The 16,996-nt window shown below is 43.0% G+C and overlaps 1 protein-coding gene across 1 annotated transcript in view; it reads left to right on the plus strand.

Moving 5' to 3' along the window:
* Positions 1-16,996, plus strand: part of LOC147748304 (coagulation factor XI-like) — an 85,164-nt gene that overhangs the window by 22,781 nt on the left and 45,387 nt on the right. The gene's annotated exons all lie outside the window — the stretch shown is intronic.

Below are 16,996 nucleotides of genomic sequence, written 5' to 3' on the forward strand. Positions count from 1 at the left end.
TATTTGTAAAAAGCTTCTAACAGTAAGACAGTGAGTTATAAATTTTTAAAGAATTGTAGTGTAGTTCCTAGTTTCCCACTAGGCCCTGCGCATTGGAATAACATAAACAGTAGTATCGACGTGGAACTGCTTATATTCCAGGCCTCCACTGACTATGCTAAACTTAATTGGGTTGTGTTACCAACTAGCTCAGAGGTCACTGGAAACTTTCTTCTCTGCATAGGAAGTGATCAGCTTCCTTGGCACAGACAAGAAGGGATTCAGTTTTCCAACAACCGTGCAACATGACAACTTTGCTCCTCAGATCAAGAGTCGATCTCTAGGGTCGTGTGAAACAATAGACATAGATTTCACTCAGTCAGTCTAGTGCAGTTTACTTTCACGGTATGTAGAGAATAGAGAGACGGGCGTGTATCAATAAAGGTTAACATTTATTGAACAGTCTTTCTTCTCATACAAGAGAAATGTATTGCCACAATTGCAATAACTGTTATTATAAAAAGTACGTACAGTAAGATAAGAATAGTGAAATAGAACTGTAAAAGCATTGATATGGTTTCTTAGCCATACAATGGTTTAAAAGTAATAAAACATTTATACAGTCATATATACATTAGGCTAACATACTCAACTGGTGCTTCTAACTAAGCCTACCCCAGTGTGCCTGACCTAGGCCTAACACGTGAGAAGGGGAGTAAGTAAGTAGCTTAAGTTAAGTTGGTTTTGCCAAGGTTTGTTTCAAGAATTCTCTTCTAAGGGTTTAGTCAACACCATACCTCTGAATAGAATGATGGAGGATTGGTATCTCCTTCAGGGGTCTCTCTCGATATCCCAGTCACCCGCGAGGGTAAACTGGAAGCGCCGGGACTGGATTTCTCTGCACGAGAAAGGCAGCGGCTTCTCTCAGCGCGTCGAGGAAGGAGGGGTGACAGCGTCCGCGGGCAGCTGGGCTGGATGTCTTCGCAGAGGACGGCTGCACGGCTCCTCAAGCGTACTGCACCATAGGTCGCGCTGTAGCGGCGATAATGGTAATCAGCAGCTTCACCACCACAGGATAGCAGGCTGCAGCGACAGAGTGCTAGTTTTTACCAACACGGGGTCATGCAGGCAGCTGGCATCAGCAACAGGCAACGAACATTGCTTAAGGCAACGTTGGTACTATTTATACCTGACAGGTGCCGGGTTTGACGCAAGTTTGCTGGACATAAGACGTCAATTAAAGATGTCACTAGGAAGTGACAGTTATCAGTTGCTCATTAGAGTTCCATTACTAATCAAAACATAGCAAGCGGGGATTTCCAGGTTTGCTAAGTTTTTATCTTGTTGAAGAACTCGGAGTGTTATCTAGGAATATCAGATAGTGACTGCTGCTCTGTCATTGCACTAATTGGTCGCAAAGGAAGTAGCAGAGAGTCATGCTGGAATGTGGCTCTGTTCGTGTGAGGCCAGAGATGACTTTTCAGAAAATCGCACTTGAACGGTTATGCCAATATAGGGAATAAATGGATTTATAGCCGAATAGGGGCATAAGGTCACAGTATCGATCAGGAACCTAGATAAGCACGCAACACCCACTCCACGTTTTCATGTCCATCAAAATTACTAAAACTAAGCAATAAGATGCATGTGTAACATTGCCCACCCCAAAATACATAAATGCATTCGAAATAGGCGTACTTGTAATACATGGAATTTAGGTAGTGTACGTTTTTTAAAAGCATAGTAATCATTCAAAAAGTATTGCATATGAAATCAATGAACGATTATGCAAAAAGGAATTACACATGAAGTATCTCTGACAGAAGAAATGCGAGATAAATCATCACATAAAAATGCATTGTAATAATATGTGTGCTAGAGGCTGGTGTTATGTTGTTATGTCTCTAGATGTGTTTTTAGAAATAGAAGTGTGAAGCTTCTGTTCTCTAAGAATAGTTTTTACGTTAAGCAAAGAATTGTTCGTGCCAAAAAGGGTCAATATTAAAAAAAATTGTCCAATTCAAAGAAAATAGATTTCCAAAGCTCCTGGCAGTTTTTGTTGATCAAAACTGAAGGCCGAATTCAGAGTTCATGGGAACGCTGTGTGTCGGAAAGCTTCTAAAAGTTATTGTTTCTCTGTGGGTGAGAACATCGTATCAGACAGGCTCGCAAAGAATTGGTCTACAAAATCAGGTGATAGTTCAACCAAATTAGATAGCGCTGTAACTTGGCAGGTGTGAGAATGATTGCTGTCATCGAAGGCAGGACCAGCAATGCTCACAGAACGTTGTACCTGGATGATGTTGCTTTTGTCACTCGCTCCACTGTTACCACTTGGCTGTAGTACAGGAGTCTCCACGAATGCCGTCATCAGGATTGGTAGCCGCTGGGGACAACACAATGCGTGAGCCGTTATTGGACTTAGCAAAGTATCGACGTCCATTGGTACTGCTGATGGAAGTGAAAGACAGATGTCCAACACGCATTCCTCGCCGCAAAGCATACACCGTAGCACAGGTAAAATGCAATTTTGCCATATTGGTCTGTTTGAAAGGAACCAGGTCATGTTTAGATCTCTCAGCCTGGCCAATCCGAGGACGTTAGTTATCCTGTCCCTGTAGCGCATTGCTAGGATTGTTTCTTCCATTCCCATGGGAGCTATGTCTAAGCCGAGGCTTGCCATAACGTAGCAGGAGGGTCAAAAATAGAATCCCTGCGATGAGTCCAAAAAATAGTGGAATACCACCAAAGATGGAGTGCACAAAATTAGGAAAGATTCCCAAAATTGCCTGGAAGGGTGTTAGCAGTCCCGTAAAGACTGTCTTAAATATGCCTGGGATGCTTGTAGCACTAGACATGTTAAGGAGTTGGTCGAGCATTTGTACGAAATGCACAGGGCAATTTGTTGATAAAAGGTCATGGACTTCTGTAGCCGTCCTTGCGACTAGAAGATCATACGTCTCTTTAGATGACGTTATAGGCACTGTTGTCTGTAAAAGCACAGATTTCATTTTGCTTAATGTATCAATTCGTATAGAATAGAGATTCAGACGAGGCCAGAGGGGAGTCACTGTGTCTGGAGGCCCGCTCGGGAACAATGCTTGCATGCAACATTTGACCATGGACGTTACTTCTACTAGATAACTTAGTCCGGGCGCGAGGCCACAGCACCTGTGATCCGTTCTAAGAATGTAACTCCCGTTTGAAAGTTGCATAAAGAAGGGCTCTATCTGAGTTGCAGGTGTGACTAGCTGGTGGCATGAAAGGTTGTTTGAATTTCCATCACATGCTCCGTGTAAATTAATACCCTGACACAAAAGTATACCGCTTAGTGAGTGTTTACAGTTGTCACCACTAAGAAATACATTTTTGTCGCTGTCACTATAGCAAGAATGAGTGTATGGTAATTTCCATTCGGATTTAACATATCCCTTACCCAATTGTTCATACTGGCCAGCAGGTATGTATTCAAGGCACTTTTTAAAGCGGAAAGTTGTTATCGGAATTGTGATAATTCCGTGTATTATCCATTCAATGACAGGACTCTCTGACATTGTCAATGATAATTTCTCGAGTTTCTCGATGCTCAAGATTGTATAGTCTGCTCCTTTCTGTGCCAAACTGATCTGTTTATCAGTAAGGTTAAAAATGGAAAATAATGACGTTGTGTTGATTAAACGCCAAGGCACATAGCCTGAACGAAGATTTTGCAGCGTCCAGCCTAGTTCTATAATAGAACGTAATTGAGATTGGCCATGTTGTAACATTAGCAAATCTCTGTCTATCACATCAAAGGCAGAGGATACAATATTGTCCAAAGAATATATTCTGGAAGACAGAGTCATTAACCCATTGTCTACTACAGAAAGTGATTTTTCCAAATTAATACGATCAATTTCTCGTATCTTTTCAGCAGTTTCAATTTGCTTTACTTTCCAAGCCTCGTTGTAAGCAGCATAGATGCTGGTCGCTATGAAACGCTTTTGACGCTGTTTGCGTGGTCCAAGAATGAAATCGCGCAAATCAGCACCATCTTTTAATAAAGACAAGTGTTGCTTAATTTCAGCCAGTGTGGATGTAGTTAGCCATTCTAGGCAGAGTTTGCCTACACTGTATGTGGTTATAATTCCTGGATGTTGTCTCTGGGAGTATCTAGGGTCTAATCTGGTCATTTTTAAACCCTGTGTTTTGTTCAGGAATCTATCTTGACAGCTATTTGTGTCTGTAGGCCAGATTAACCACTTTTTCCAATCAGGATGTGTTCTGTTGAAATGTAAAATGTGTGACACGTCTAACTCATTATCTGCAGTTGTATTCTCAGCTATTGGCTTTGGTATAGACGGTGTTTTAAGGTCTTTGTTCTTAGCTAGGCCAAGACAAGATGTTTTGTGTACAGTGTCATTTAAAAATAACATTTGTTCTGGTATCATGCAGGTTCTAAATAGTGCTTCTATGCCTTGCACCTGCCAATCTTTTGTACCCCAAATTGATTTTGTTTCAATATTATTTTTCCAATAATCAAAACCAAATGTCATCATTTTGTCATAAAATGCTTCTGAATATATCAATTTAGAATTTGTCAGCATTGTCTTCATTCCTGTTTTATCTAACAGTTTATAATAAAACGTTTCTGCATCACTGGTGTTAAACCCTGAAAAATATTTGAATTTCTCAAAAAATGCTTTAGAACTGCTTTTAGGTGGTGTAGAACAATGTTCCCATTGGTTATACATAAAAACATTTCTAGGCTGTGCAGATTTATGCAAGTAATGATCCCCATAGTGGGTATAACAGAATAACTGCTCATAACTAGATGAACCTTGTAAATAATCATGATCTGTGAATCTAGCTGACATTACTAAATCAGACATCATGTCATTAATACTGTTAAAGTCCCAATTATCAGAGAATGTACTTGGTGTAACAAAGTCACTTAAGGAAACCTTTAGTTGATGAGGATACTTCAGGATTTCGACCGGACCATAGATCTCATAGTCTGTTTTCTCCCATACTACCCCACCAGGTATTGGAATTGCTGTGACATTTACTGTTGACAGTTCTCTTTTCTTCACGTGGGATGATCTGTGTGGTTTCAGGACTAGGTTGATGTTCTGACTTGCTGTGTCCATTGTAATATATTTTCCTTCAATGAATTTTCCCAAACACAGTACCATGATGAGCCAAAGCAGGAGGAAAAATACACCTAGACCGAACCAGAACTCTAGCCAAGGGGAAATAAGGTAGATTTCCTTCAGTTGATGAAAGAGTTCCGTTGCTTTTTCTTTAAAAGACTTTTTTGTTTCTGGCATCACTTCGGGATCGTTTTGATCTTCAGAGAAGTTGTCGAAGTTGATGAAATAACCAGAGGCAGTTCTGTCAATTGATGGGATTGTTCTTTCAATCTGTCTCTCGGTAGCACTTTCTGATGCCACATCATTGTAGACTGGTGTTGTTTCTTGACAAACTGTTTCAATCTGTGTTTCAAGAGGCACGAGTTCCATGGCATTATTGCATAGTCCTTCATTGTGCACTGCAGGCTGATCGAATGTGATTAGTCTTTCAGTTTGAACCTCTTGTATTGTTGCAAGTTTGGGTATTCTGTTGTTTCTTGGGAGTCCACTGGGCCTACTGTTGATTATAGGCCACATGCTTGTGGTTTTACCAGATCGATGGACACGACTCTGTTCTCCTTTTTACCAGCAAGGGGCGGTAGCACAACTGATCTTGTTCCGGTGACTGCTAAGACAGGTACTGCTTTTCTGTAAGAAGGCCCAAATTCCTTCTTCACCGCGATCTTTTCTCTGACTAGATCCCCAATCTTTGGAATCCAGACAGGCCTTGCTGGGGCTGTTGCGGGTGGTGCCTCGTCAGTGGTACTTGGCTGTTGCTTTAACTTTATGTTGCTTAATGATTTTCTTGTTTCATTCAGTTCCTGTAAAACAGCCAAACGGTCTTTTACTTCAAACTGCTTTGTTTCTGCTTGTACCACTGACATCTGACTATCGAGGTCCTGAACGTTCATTCTTATTCCGAACAATAGTTCGTATGGGCTGAAACCTTTTAGAGAATTTCTTGGCATGTTGTTAAGACTAGTCTGGACACTTATTAAATGTTTGACCCACCCAGCGCCTGAACCTAATACCTTCGCTGTTATAGATTGCTTTATGTCCCGGTTTTTTCTTTCTACCACACTATTCCCTTCGGGATGCGACGGACAAGAATACCGCAACCCAATTCCCATGCTGGCCATGGCCTCCCTATAAGCTCGAGAGCTGAAAGCAGGACCCTGGTCAGAATGGAACGTGGTAATTGCGTATGTGCCGATATGGACTCGCTAATCTTTTATAACCGTTCTAGCGTCAGCCGAGCGCTGGTGGCCTCATTATTTTAAGTGCATTTCGTCTTAACTATTAATAGGACGCAGGACGGGGTGTAGGCAGCGTTACGCTCTTTCTGATTGGTAGCCGGTAGCAAGGTTCGCTACTGCGATCCCTATTGCAGTTTTCACAGTTGTTTGCATATATTTGGTGTTCTACACTCATTCCCGGCCACCAGAATACTGATTGTAATTCAGTCAGTGATTCCTTGATCTTTCTGTGCCTAAGACCCAAACCCATGTGTGCGTCTGCTATTAAAAATATTCTCCTGTTCATGTTTGGAATTACTCTATCCCCCACTCCAGGGATTCGAGCAAAAGGAACGGAGTTTGCATCGATTATGTATGCATAATTGAGTGGATAGTTTACGGGTAGTGCTGCACAGTCGCCTTTTACGGTCGTTTTTACTGCTAGCATAGTTTCCCCGTCTATATACTTATCTGTACGCTTTTTTGTGGCTACGGAAGCCGGGTTAGTTGCTTCCGCGGTGGCTGTATTAGCCAATGAATTCCCTGCAACGTGAACGCCATCACGCTGAAGACTCTGTGCGTGAATCACGTGAGTCTTTTGTAGTTCTTTGTGTAAAAGAGCTACCTCGTTCCAGAGCAATTTATGCTTTATTGTGGCACCTGTGTCATCTTTGTAGTCGTTTTCGATCCAACTCTGCAGTTTATTGTTGTAAGAGTTGACGCAAAAATGAGAATCGCACACTATAAGTGTGGGGAATTCGCGTTCTGCATTTTCGAGCGCCATCTTTAAAGATCTGATTTCAGTTCTCTGAACCGAACAGTTTCTTACAGATTCAGTTTTTGTTACTTTCGGTCTGAATTTACCGCACAGCCAACGACCTTTAATAATCGCACATGCTGCATCGTAGGATTTTCTCTCTACGTTGAAATGCTGTACAAAGCTATCTGTATAGATTATACATGCGTATTGTGGGAGAGGCAGGATTTCGATTGGCAGAGGATATTCTTCTTCATATTCTAAATCATTCAGTTCTTCGTATTGCGGGGCGAAATAGTATTTCACATCTTCCGCTGCTAGAGAATCTATGCACTGTATCCATTTTGGATCCAGTGACACTGTAGGCAGGTTTACTGGGCTGAATAGCGCCTCGAAGGCGGATTCCGCTGTAAGGATATTAATCCGTTTGCCGTGTGCTAGTTCTCGTTCATTTGCTAATGCGATTTGTACTGCGTTCACAGTTCTTTCTGTGCGACTGAATGTTTTTTCTGCTTGTGTGTACAAGTGAGACTTAATTGAAATTGGTACCTTTTCTCCCTCATTAGAGGTCAGGTACGTGAATCCGCATCTTCCTGGGATGACTCGGATTACAAGATCGATCGTGTTGTCACGTGTATCTAATTTTGTTTTTGCTAACATGTCTGTTTGCAGTGATCTCAAAATTTCTGTGTGTTTTTGAGTCCAATTGATTTGTTTTAAATCAGGTTTTATTAGTTCGTAGAGAGGTTTAACCCTCTCTGCGTAATTTAGGATGTAAGTTCTTCCGAAATTCAGAAAACCTAGTATGGATTGTAAATTCTTCAGCGTTTTTGGAGCTTGGAGTACAGCGCACTTCTCTAAGAAGTTGTCCGCTAGGCTTTTCCCTTCACTTGATAATTCGTACCCTAAGAATAGTACTGTTAGATGGGCAATTCGGGACTTTTTAAAGTTGAATTTGTAACCCTCTGCTGCGAACCCAAGTATAATGGTGTTCACTCTTTTCAAGTGAGTATCCAAGTCGTCGTCTGTGAGATAAATATCATCTACGTAAGATAATGCTTCATCATCATAGATTTGTAGTAACTCTGTTACCCTAGCTGAGAATAGTCCTGGGCTGTTCTTGAACCCCTGTGGGAGTCGACAGAATTTTTTCTGTGACCCAAATGCGGAGAAAGCGGTCAAGTATCTGCTTTCCGTTGCAATGTTTTGACAAAAGAAACCATTAGAAATGTCTAATGTCGTTTTATATTTTTTCCTAACTATGTTATTCATTAGGGCTGCACTATGCGAGTTTTGTACTGCAAAGGTTTTGCAACATGTATTAAGGTGTCTGTAGTCCAAAACTAGACGATATGAATTGTCTGGCTTGGAGACAGGAAACAAAGGATTGTTCATTTGAGAGGTGCATGTTTCAATCACCCCCTGGTACTCAAGTTGATCTAAGATCTCCCTGACCTGTTTTTTAGCTTCTTGCTTTATGGGATACTGCCGTTGGGCAGTTGGTTCACTTTTTAGTTGGATTTTGTGAGGAGGTGAATCCTCATCCCATCCTACATGATTTTTATACAATGCAGGTGCCTGGGCTACTGCCCATTTCCTTGCATATGTGTATTTTTTGTGAATCGGTATGTGATTCGAGAAGGCAGGCATAATTACCTCTTCGCCACGAGGGCACTCCCTGACAAACTCTGGGGGCCAATCTTTTTCAGCTAACAGAATATCATAGCCTTTCGAGAGCTTATCCCAAAACAGACCCTTAATTTTCCTAGTCTTATCACCCTCTATACGCGATGTTATTTCGTATATTTTATGGGGCTCGCTAAGCCTGGCGTCGGCAGTTTCAACCTGAATGTATTCATTCGTGTCCACTGTCTCCAGATGACTCATCAAGATCTTGCGCGCTATACTGATTTCTGCTGCACTGTCCAACATTGTCAATGCCCACTCCCCGTTTTTCAACTGTGTCCTCAGTATTCTCGGCATGGTTGATTACTCTAATACTGGCTACCTTCTTTTTCTGAAATTGAGATTTCTTATTTTGAGCAGGTTCCTTGTCTTTGGACTTGGTGTGCTCTCCTGGGTCTGACCGTCCTCTTCTTTCCGAATTCTGTGGAAGAGATCGAGAGGGACGTGTATCAATACTTTGATATCTATCAGGTCTTTTTATATTATCCCTATTTCTAAGGTTATATCTTTTCTCAGAGGGCTCCCGTTGGGGAGACTGGCGTTCTCGAGTCGGAGTTCTTTCCCTCCGTCGAGGAGACCTTCCTCTGGACTGGAAAACTTTTTCCTTGGGAGTGGATTGTTTATTTCCATCCCAGCTCTTTTTAGGAGTGTTTAAATTATTTTTAATAAATAATTTTTCAGGATTTTCGAGCAGTTGGGGCTTAACTGGTTTTCCACCCAAGCTGTCTCTACCTAATTCTTCATAGCATTTTTCTATGATTTTTGCAAGCTCAACAGGATCTTTTATATCTGTTTCCTTCAACTTCTGGCGGATCGCCACAGATGCTGCTTCTCCCTTTACGTTGGCTAATAATATAGCCGTGACCTGCTTGAAATCTTTCAGTAATTTCATACCTAGATTTAAAGCTGGTTCTGGACCGAATTCATTTTGAATCTGTTTTAGCACGTCTGGTATTACCGCCATAGACGGAACACCGTGTGTTTTTGTGTAAATGGAAGCAAAGACTGTACCCCAAGTGTCGCAGTCCTCCACGTGTGGTGCGATTCCCATAGGAAGGCAGATGGTCAAGATTCTGTGTTTCTCAATAGGGGTAGTATCAGGAAATACTGCCTCTATTTGAGTTATTTTCTGGGCTAACCAGAAAGGAATTTGTTCCCGTTTTACGGGTGTTTTACCAAGACATGACTGTATGTTCTGTGGTGTAATTTTATTTGTGTTCCCCTGATGAGGGGTCAGCTGTGGTGTATTAACAGCTGGCTGGACTGTTGCAGTCCGCATTACATATTGGACTAATTGCCTATGTATTTTTATTAATGTGTTTAGCTGTTCTAACAGCTCTTCTCTAGACATTCTTGTAATGTCAGGATGTGGTGTGTAGCTGGCTAGAACCGGCCACGTGGCTCCTGGTCTACCTAGTGGACCGAGCCTAGTTATGTGATCATTGTGTTTTAGGGCGCCATTAAACCAGAGCAGGTGCTCTTGAAATTTAAGTGGGATTTCAACCTCCTCAAAAGGAGCGTACTCTCCCGGAGGTTCCTCTATTTTGTAATAGTGAAACTCTTGTGTTATAGCGTTTACCGCTGGAAAGTTTATCCATGAATAGAATACCTCTGTCTGCCGATACTCGTGAGCCTCTATCACGAAAATTACTGTACCACCTTGAGGTGTCAGTCCATGTTCTATAAGTTTTAAAGTTATAGATCTTCTTAAGTGGACCGGGATGATAATAGCATCCGGGTCTGTGTATTCGGGACCTTGCTGAGTCGCATCTACTGCGGCCCCATTGGTTCCATTATTTTCTCCTGGCATTGTAAAAATGCGAGGTTTGCAGAGTAGGTCTCCAAGGAGACAAAGATTAGATGCACAATATTTTGGAACACTGTATCCTTCAACGTTGAATAAACCAGAGCTTTACATAGGAATCTCTTCCTACTAAGGTCGGGCGGATTTTAACCTTTCACCCACTCCAGACGTCTATTGGAGTATTTACGGGAGAAAAGGGTGTGAAATATGCACGACTGAGTTACTCTACAAGTCTTACGTTAGTTTATCGCCTTACCAAACGTTAGGGCGCCATGTAGTGTAGTTCCTAGTTTCCCACTAGGCCCTGCGCATTGGAATAACATAAACAGTAGTATCGACGTGGAACTGCTTATATTCCAGGCCTCCACTGACTATGCTAAACTTAATTGGGTTGTGTTACCAACTAGCTCAGAGGTCACTGGAAACTTTCTTCTCTGCATAGGAAGTGATCAGCTTCCTTGGCACAGACAAGAAGGGATTCAGTTTTCCAACAACCGTGCAACATGACAACTTTGCTCCTCAGATCAAGAGTCGATCTCTAGGGTCGTGTGAAACAATAGACATAGATTTCACTCAGTCAGTCTAGTGCAGTTTACTTTCACGGTATGTAGAGAATAGAGAGACGGGCGTGTATCAATAAAGGTTAACATTTATTGAACAGTCTTTCTTCTCATACAAGAGAAATGTATTGCCACAATTGCAATAACTGTTATTATAAAAAGTACGTACAGTAAGATAAGAATAGTGAAATAGAACTGTAAAAGCATTGATATGGTTTCTTAGCCATACAATGGTTTAAAAGTAATAAAACATTTATACAGTCATATATACATTAGGCTAACATACTCAACTGGTGCTTCTAACTAAGCCTACCCCAGTGTGCCTGACCTAGGCCTAACACGTGAGAAGGGGAGTAAGTAAGTAGCTTAAGTTAAGTTGGTTTTGCCAAGGTTTGTTTCAAGAATTCTCTTCTAAGGGTTTAGTCAACACCATACCTCTGAATAGAATGATGGAGGATTGGTATCTCCTTCAGGGGTCTCTCTCGATATCCCAGTCACCCGCGAGGGTAAACTGGAAGCGCCGGGACTGGATTTCTCTGCACGAGAAAGGCAGCGGCTTCTCTCAGCGCGTCGAGGAAGGAGGGGTGACAGCGTCCGCGGGCAGCTGGGCTGGATGTTTTCGCAGAGGACGGCTGCACGGCTCCTCAAGCGTACTGCACCATAGGTCGCGCTGTAGCGGCGATAATGGTAATCAGCAGCTTCACCACCACAGGATAGCAGGCTGCAGCGACAGAGTGCTAGTTTTTACCAACACGGGGTCATGCAGGCAGCTGGCATCAGCAACAGGCAACGAACATTGCTTAAGGCAACGTTGGTACTATTTATACCTGACAGGTGCCGGGTTTGACGCAAGTTTGCTGGACATAAGACGTCAATTAAAGATGTCACTAGGAAGTGACAGTTATCAGTTGCTCATTAGAGTTCCATTACTAATCAAAACATAGCAAGCGGGGATTTCCAGGTTTGCTAAGTTTTTATCTTGTTGAAGAACTCGGAGTGTTATCTAGGAATATCAGATAGTGACTGCTGCTCTGTCATTGCACTAATTGGTCGCAAAGGAAGTAGCAGAGAGTCATGCTGGAATGTGGCTCTGTTCGTGTGAGGCCAGAGATGACTTTTCAGAAAATCGCACTTGAACGGTTATGCCAATATAGGGAATAAATGGATTTATAGCCGAATAGGGGCATAAGGTCACAGTATCGATCAGGAACCTAGATAAGCACGCAACAGAATAAACTGAAAAGTAGTCCTTAAAGGCATAACGTGAAGGCCGAAGCTGTCTGGTCGTACCACACCAGATAATTTCCAAACATTCAAGCTGACCACGATGGAGCGTGGGTCGGATACAGGGACCAGCTTTGGCCCACTACAAAGAACCTTAGTTCCGTCGTTGAAGAAGGCAAGAAGCAAAGAGGCAATATATTGGTGTTGTGCCAAGCAAAGTCAAAGATGCATCAGAACAGGAAATGATGCCCGAGCAGTCGGTGATGCAATGTCCTCAGTCCTCGCAGTGTCACTGCATCGATGGAGATGTACCGGTTCCAAGCACCACAACAGTCTCTGCTTGGATTTTTGTTGCAGCACTTTACACCCACGTCCAAGGGTCAAGGACTAGATTGACACTTCTTGACAGGGCAAGACTCTCAGATGGCAGAGTTCAAGTGCTGTAGCAGGTGAGTTGGAAGTCTTTCATGCCCCTGAGACTGCAAAACAGGAGACCAGCCCTTGGAGTTACTATGGTTCTGAGTTGGAGAGATGCAGGTCCAGTCTTTCTCACTCCCAGGCAAGGAGGGCAGCATGCAGCAGATCCGTACATCAGAGCAAGGGTCCAGCAGAGTGGCAGTCCTTTGAACAGCACAGCCGTCCTTCCTGGCAAAGTATCCACAGGTCCTGAAGTGTGCTCAAGTAGTGGTGTCAGACGTCAAGTACTTATAATTAGTTGTGCCATTTGAAGTGGGAGAGATGTCAAAAAGATGCCTTTGAAGAGCACATTGTGCCTAACCTGGCTCCAGGGCCACCACAGAGGGGTATGCAGCCCTTTGTGTTGGGACAGAACAAAGCCTAGTCAGGTGAAAGTATCCACTCCTACCTCCCATTCTGCCCAGAATAGCCCATAGTCACACCTAAGCTCCCTTTGTGTGTGGCTGGCTAGAAGGAATGCACAATGCCCATCGGGCACTAACCCCAGACATCTAGTCAGAGAAAGACAGAAGGCAACAATTGATTAAAGTAAGAAAATGGCAACTTTCTAAAAGTGGTATTTTTCTGAATTACAATTGAAAAATCTGACTTTACCATAAGTTGTGATTTTTAAATTGTGATTCTAGAGGCACCAAACCTGGGAGTTCTGTATTTTACCAATTGAAAATTACACTTCTAAAATGTATTAGGTTAGTCCTAATGTTATCCTTTGGAAGAAATAGGCCTTGCATTAGTAAAAAACAAAGGTCCAAGTTTTTTTTACTACCAGGACATGTAAAACCTAAAAGTACATGTCCTACTTTTTAAATACACTGCACCCTGCCCTTGGTCTGTCCAGGGCCTTCCTTATGGGTGACCTGCATGTATTAAAAAAGGTTTGTGCCTGACAAAAAGGTTAACTTGCTAGGTCGACATTGCAGTTCAAAGCTGCACACACAGGCTCTGCAAAGGCAGGCCTGAGACATGTTAAGTGGGTGGCACAATCAGGGCTGCAGGCCCACTAGTAGCATTTGAGTTACAGGTCCTGGGCACACTTATTATAGTTTACCAGGAAATTTTAAGTAAACGAAATATGCAAATTGTGGATAAGCCAATGACACCATGTTTGAAGCAGAAAGCACATTAGCTTTAGCAATGGTTAGTAGTGGTATAGAGCTGACCGTCAGCAAAAACAAGAGGTCTGAAGACAGTCAGGGAAATCACAGCAAGGATGTCAGGTTTAACAATGTACATATATTAATTGAGTCACTGTTCCTGAGATGGGAATTAGGAGAACGGGTCAGTCATTTTTGAAAGGTGGAGAAGACTCGGATAGACTCTTAATTGATGCCTTCACACACCCCAAAGGATGTCATGCTTCATCGGGGGTCATGCCAAACAATTCCCAAGCTGGCGAGAGGTCGGGTAGGTGGAAGAATCTGTGATCTCCGACACTTTCTCCTCGCACATACACACGCTAAACATCCACTGGTAAATGCGGCCAATAATACCCTTCTGTTAAGTAGATGGTGATGGCAAACTCACTCTCGCTATGACTTATGGAGCATCCTGCCCCACTTTGAGTAGGTAAGCTGCCCTAAGCCATTTTCCCTCCACTTCCCATCCCTGCTACCTCTACTATCACGGTGTGTAATAAAAGGCTTGCCATCAATGGGAACTTGCTGATAGATCACTACTACCATGATATTTATTGAGACAGTCTGTCAACTTGTACACTCATTAATATGTTTTAGCTATTCACCCAACCAATCCACATGTGACCACCTTAACTTGTGGCTCACTCTCCTATTATGAACCTGTGGTCCACCAATTAGGGACCTCTAGTTTGCGCTGCAATGGCACTACTTTGTTGAATTTTTGAATTATCTGTTTTTCCTTCTTTCCCATTTTTTCTTACATAAGGACCACTGTTTGGGTCAGTTGCAGTGGACCTTTTCTTTCAATAAGGTCATTGCACAATGCCTCTTACTTGTCACTACCCTACAGTCCTGAAGAAGCACGTAGGATCTCCTCCTGATACAATTCAATAGCGTGGAACTTGTCGACCTTACCCCCTTCTTAATAAAACACTGCACTTGTCTAGCTAATGAAGGTCATAACTACTCTCACAACACATAACCTTTTAACTATGACAGAGGGATCACCCTGATTAAATTAGTCTACCAAAGATACACTCTAGTCGTTTTTAAGTTTAACGCTTCACTTAACACTGCACACAGACCCGCGCACCTCAGGGCTAGCTCTATAAACAATCTCCAATAGTGACTCTTCGGGGGACCCATGGGGAATTGCAGCGCCGGCCCAACGAGGAGCATCGCCTGATGATGAAGCATAAAAAATCCTTTGGGGGTGTGAGGACATCAAGTAAGAGTCCCTCTGACTCTTCTCTACCTTTCAAAAATGACTGGCCCATTCGTCTAATTCCTATCTCACGAACAGTGACTGTTTAGTAACTGATCAACAATTCTGGAGCACAAGCCACTGGACCTACGTCCAGCTCCTTGCCCCCCCCGCCTTCCCAGGCATATATTAATTGAGGCATTAGGGTCCATGCTATATTACCACAGAATGTTTACCCATAAGAACTGAGTAATTAGGCATTCCGTGATGTAAAATGTCTCACTATCATGTAGGTAACAAATCACTTAATCTTGTGTTTCAGGTATCTTCTGTTGTGACAGGCAGTAGGATCTACCTTCCTAGACTGAGTATCATCCTCATGAGAATGAGCAGTCAGCCACCTGTTAACATATGTCTATGGGTTCCAAAGAGGCAGAGAAGGGCCCATGAGATCTAACAACATTAGAAAGAAAGACATGCAATACCAAGTTCATTGCGCTGAAACCCCTTTTGCTGTCACTTGAAGTCACAGGTTTTCTGTTTATTGCCCTCAAAATAGATTGCAGTTGTTCTGCAGTCTTGTTCCCACCATTGTCTCAACCTTGAAATTTTCTGATATGAGAAAATAATTAAGAGATAATCTCCCACACAGGTCTATACACCAACACAAACTGCTCACACACAAAATTACTCCCTTGTGCATTTGTTTGAGAGGAGGGTGTTTCTGCAGCCTTAAGTTTAGCTCGGTTCTTTAAATACCTCGTCAGCCAGCACTTGCTGAGCATAAATAGTTGCCCGTGCATGATCTGTGGGTGCAACTCTTTCAGCATTAACACCATATTTTACAATGTCCTAGGAAAGAGTAGCAAAAGAATACAGGAAGAACACTTCTGCATCTAAGAATTAAGTGGTCAACATTAGAAAAGAAAAATGTGAAGCATTTGGGGGGGGGATGTTTAAATTCCTAAAAGGCTGAAATATACAAGGTGAAATACTGAACAGAGTGGTGAACTGATCATTTAGCTCTTAATTCAATGCATGAATTTGTAGAGGGCACTGCTATCTCCGAGGTTTCCTTGTACTAGTGGAGAGCTCTGAAGAGAAGCTGCCAGTCTAAACATATTTCAGGCAAGTGTACAAAGTAGGGTTGTGAGGCTATGTCTGAAAACAGATTCCAAGGGACTGCATTAAGGGGCTGAATATGAGTCTGGCGGTCTACGGGCGGCCAAACTTGGGGCAGGCTTGCCTGCTGGCAGTCTCTCCACCTCCCTTTAACGAGATAGGCAGTGGAACTGCCACAACTCCGGTGCAGCAGCCAGAGAACCACCATTCCCTGGCTGTGTTGAGTTATCCATTTGCTTGGCGGGACCACTGTGGTCCCACCAAGCATATTAGGACTTTTTTCTCTGCCAGATTTACATGGTGGTTCCTCTTCCATGTAAACCCTGGCATGCGAAACAAAGCCCCTGGTGCCTCTGCGCACTCTGGATGCACACATGTGGGTGCAACATGTGCCCCCCCCCTGTATGCCTGCACAAACGTTACCTGCATGGCATGAACTTTTCAGTCCATGCCATGCTGGAACTCTTTTTGGCATTCCCATTGCCAGTCCTCTTTACTTATGAGTACAACAGCACACAGGACGAGTGGGCAGGCCTGATCAAGACAAAGTCTGACCGCAATGGGTACGACACACCAAAAGACCCAGCCTGCTGACACTGAATATGATGCGAAAGAGCCAATTCTGGTGAGAGGCTTGCTCCCTGGGTGACATCCCCGGATAATTTATCCCTCCCCTCCCACCTTACCCAGTCCCCCCTGGC

Source organism: Lissotriton vulgaris, chromosome 1_1, assembly GCF_964263255.1.
Source record: "Lissotriton vulgaris chromosome 1_1, aLisVul1.2, whole genome shotgun sequence".
NCBI classification, from domain to species: Eukaryota; Metazoa; Chordata; class Amphibia; order Caudata; family Salamandridae; genus Lissotriton; species Lissotriton vulgaris.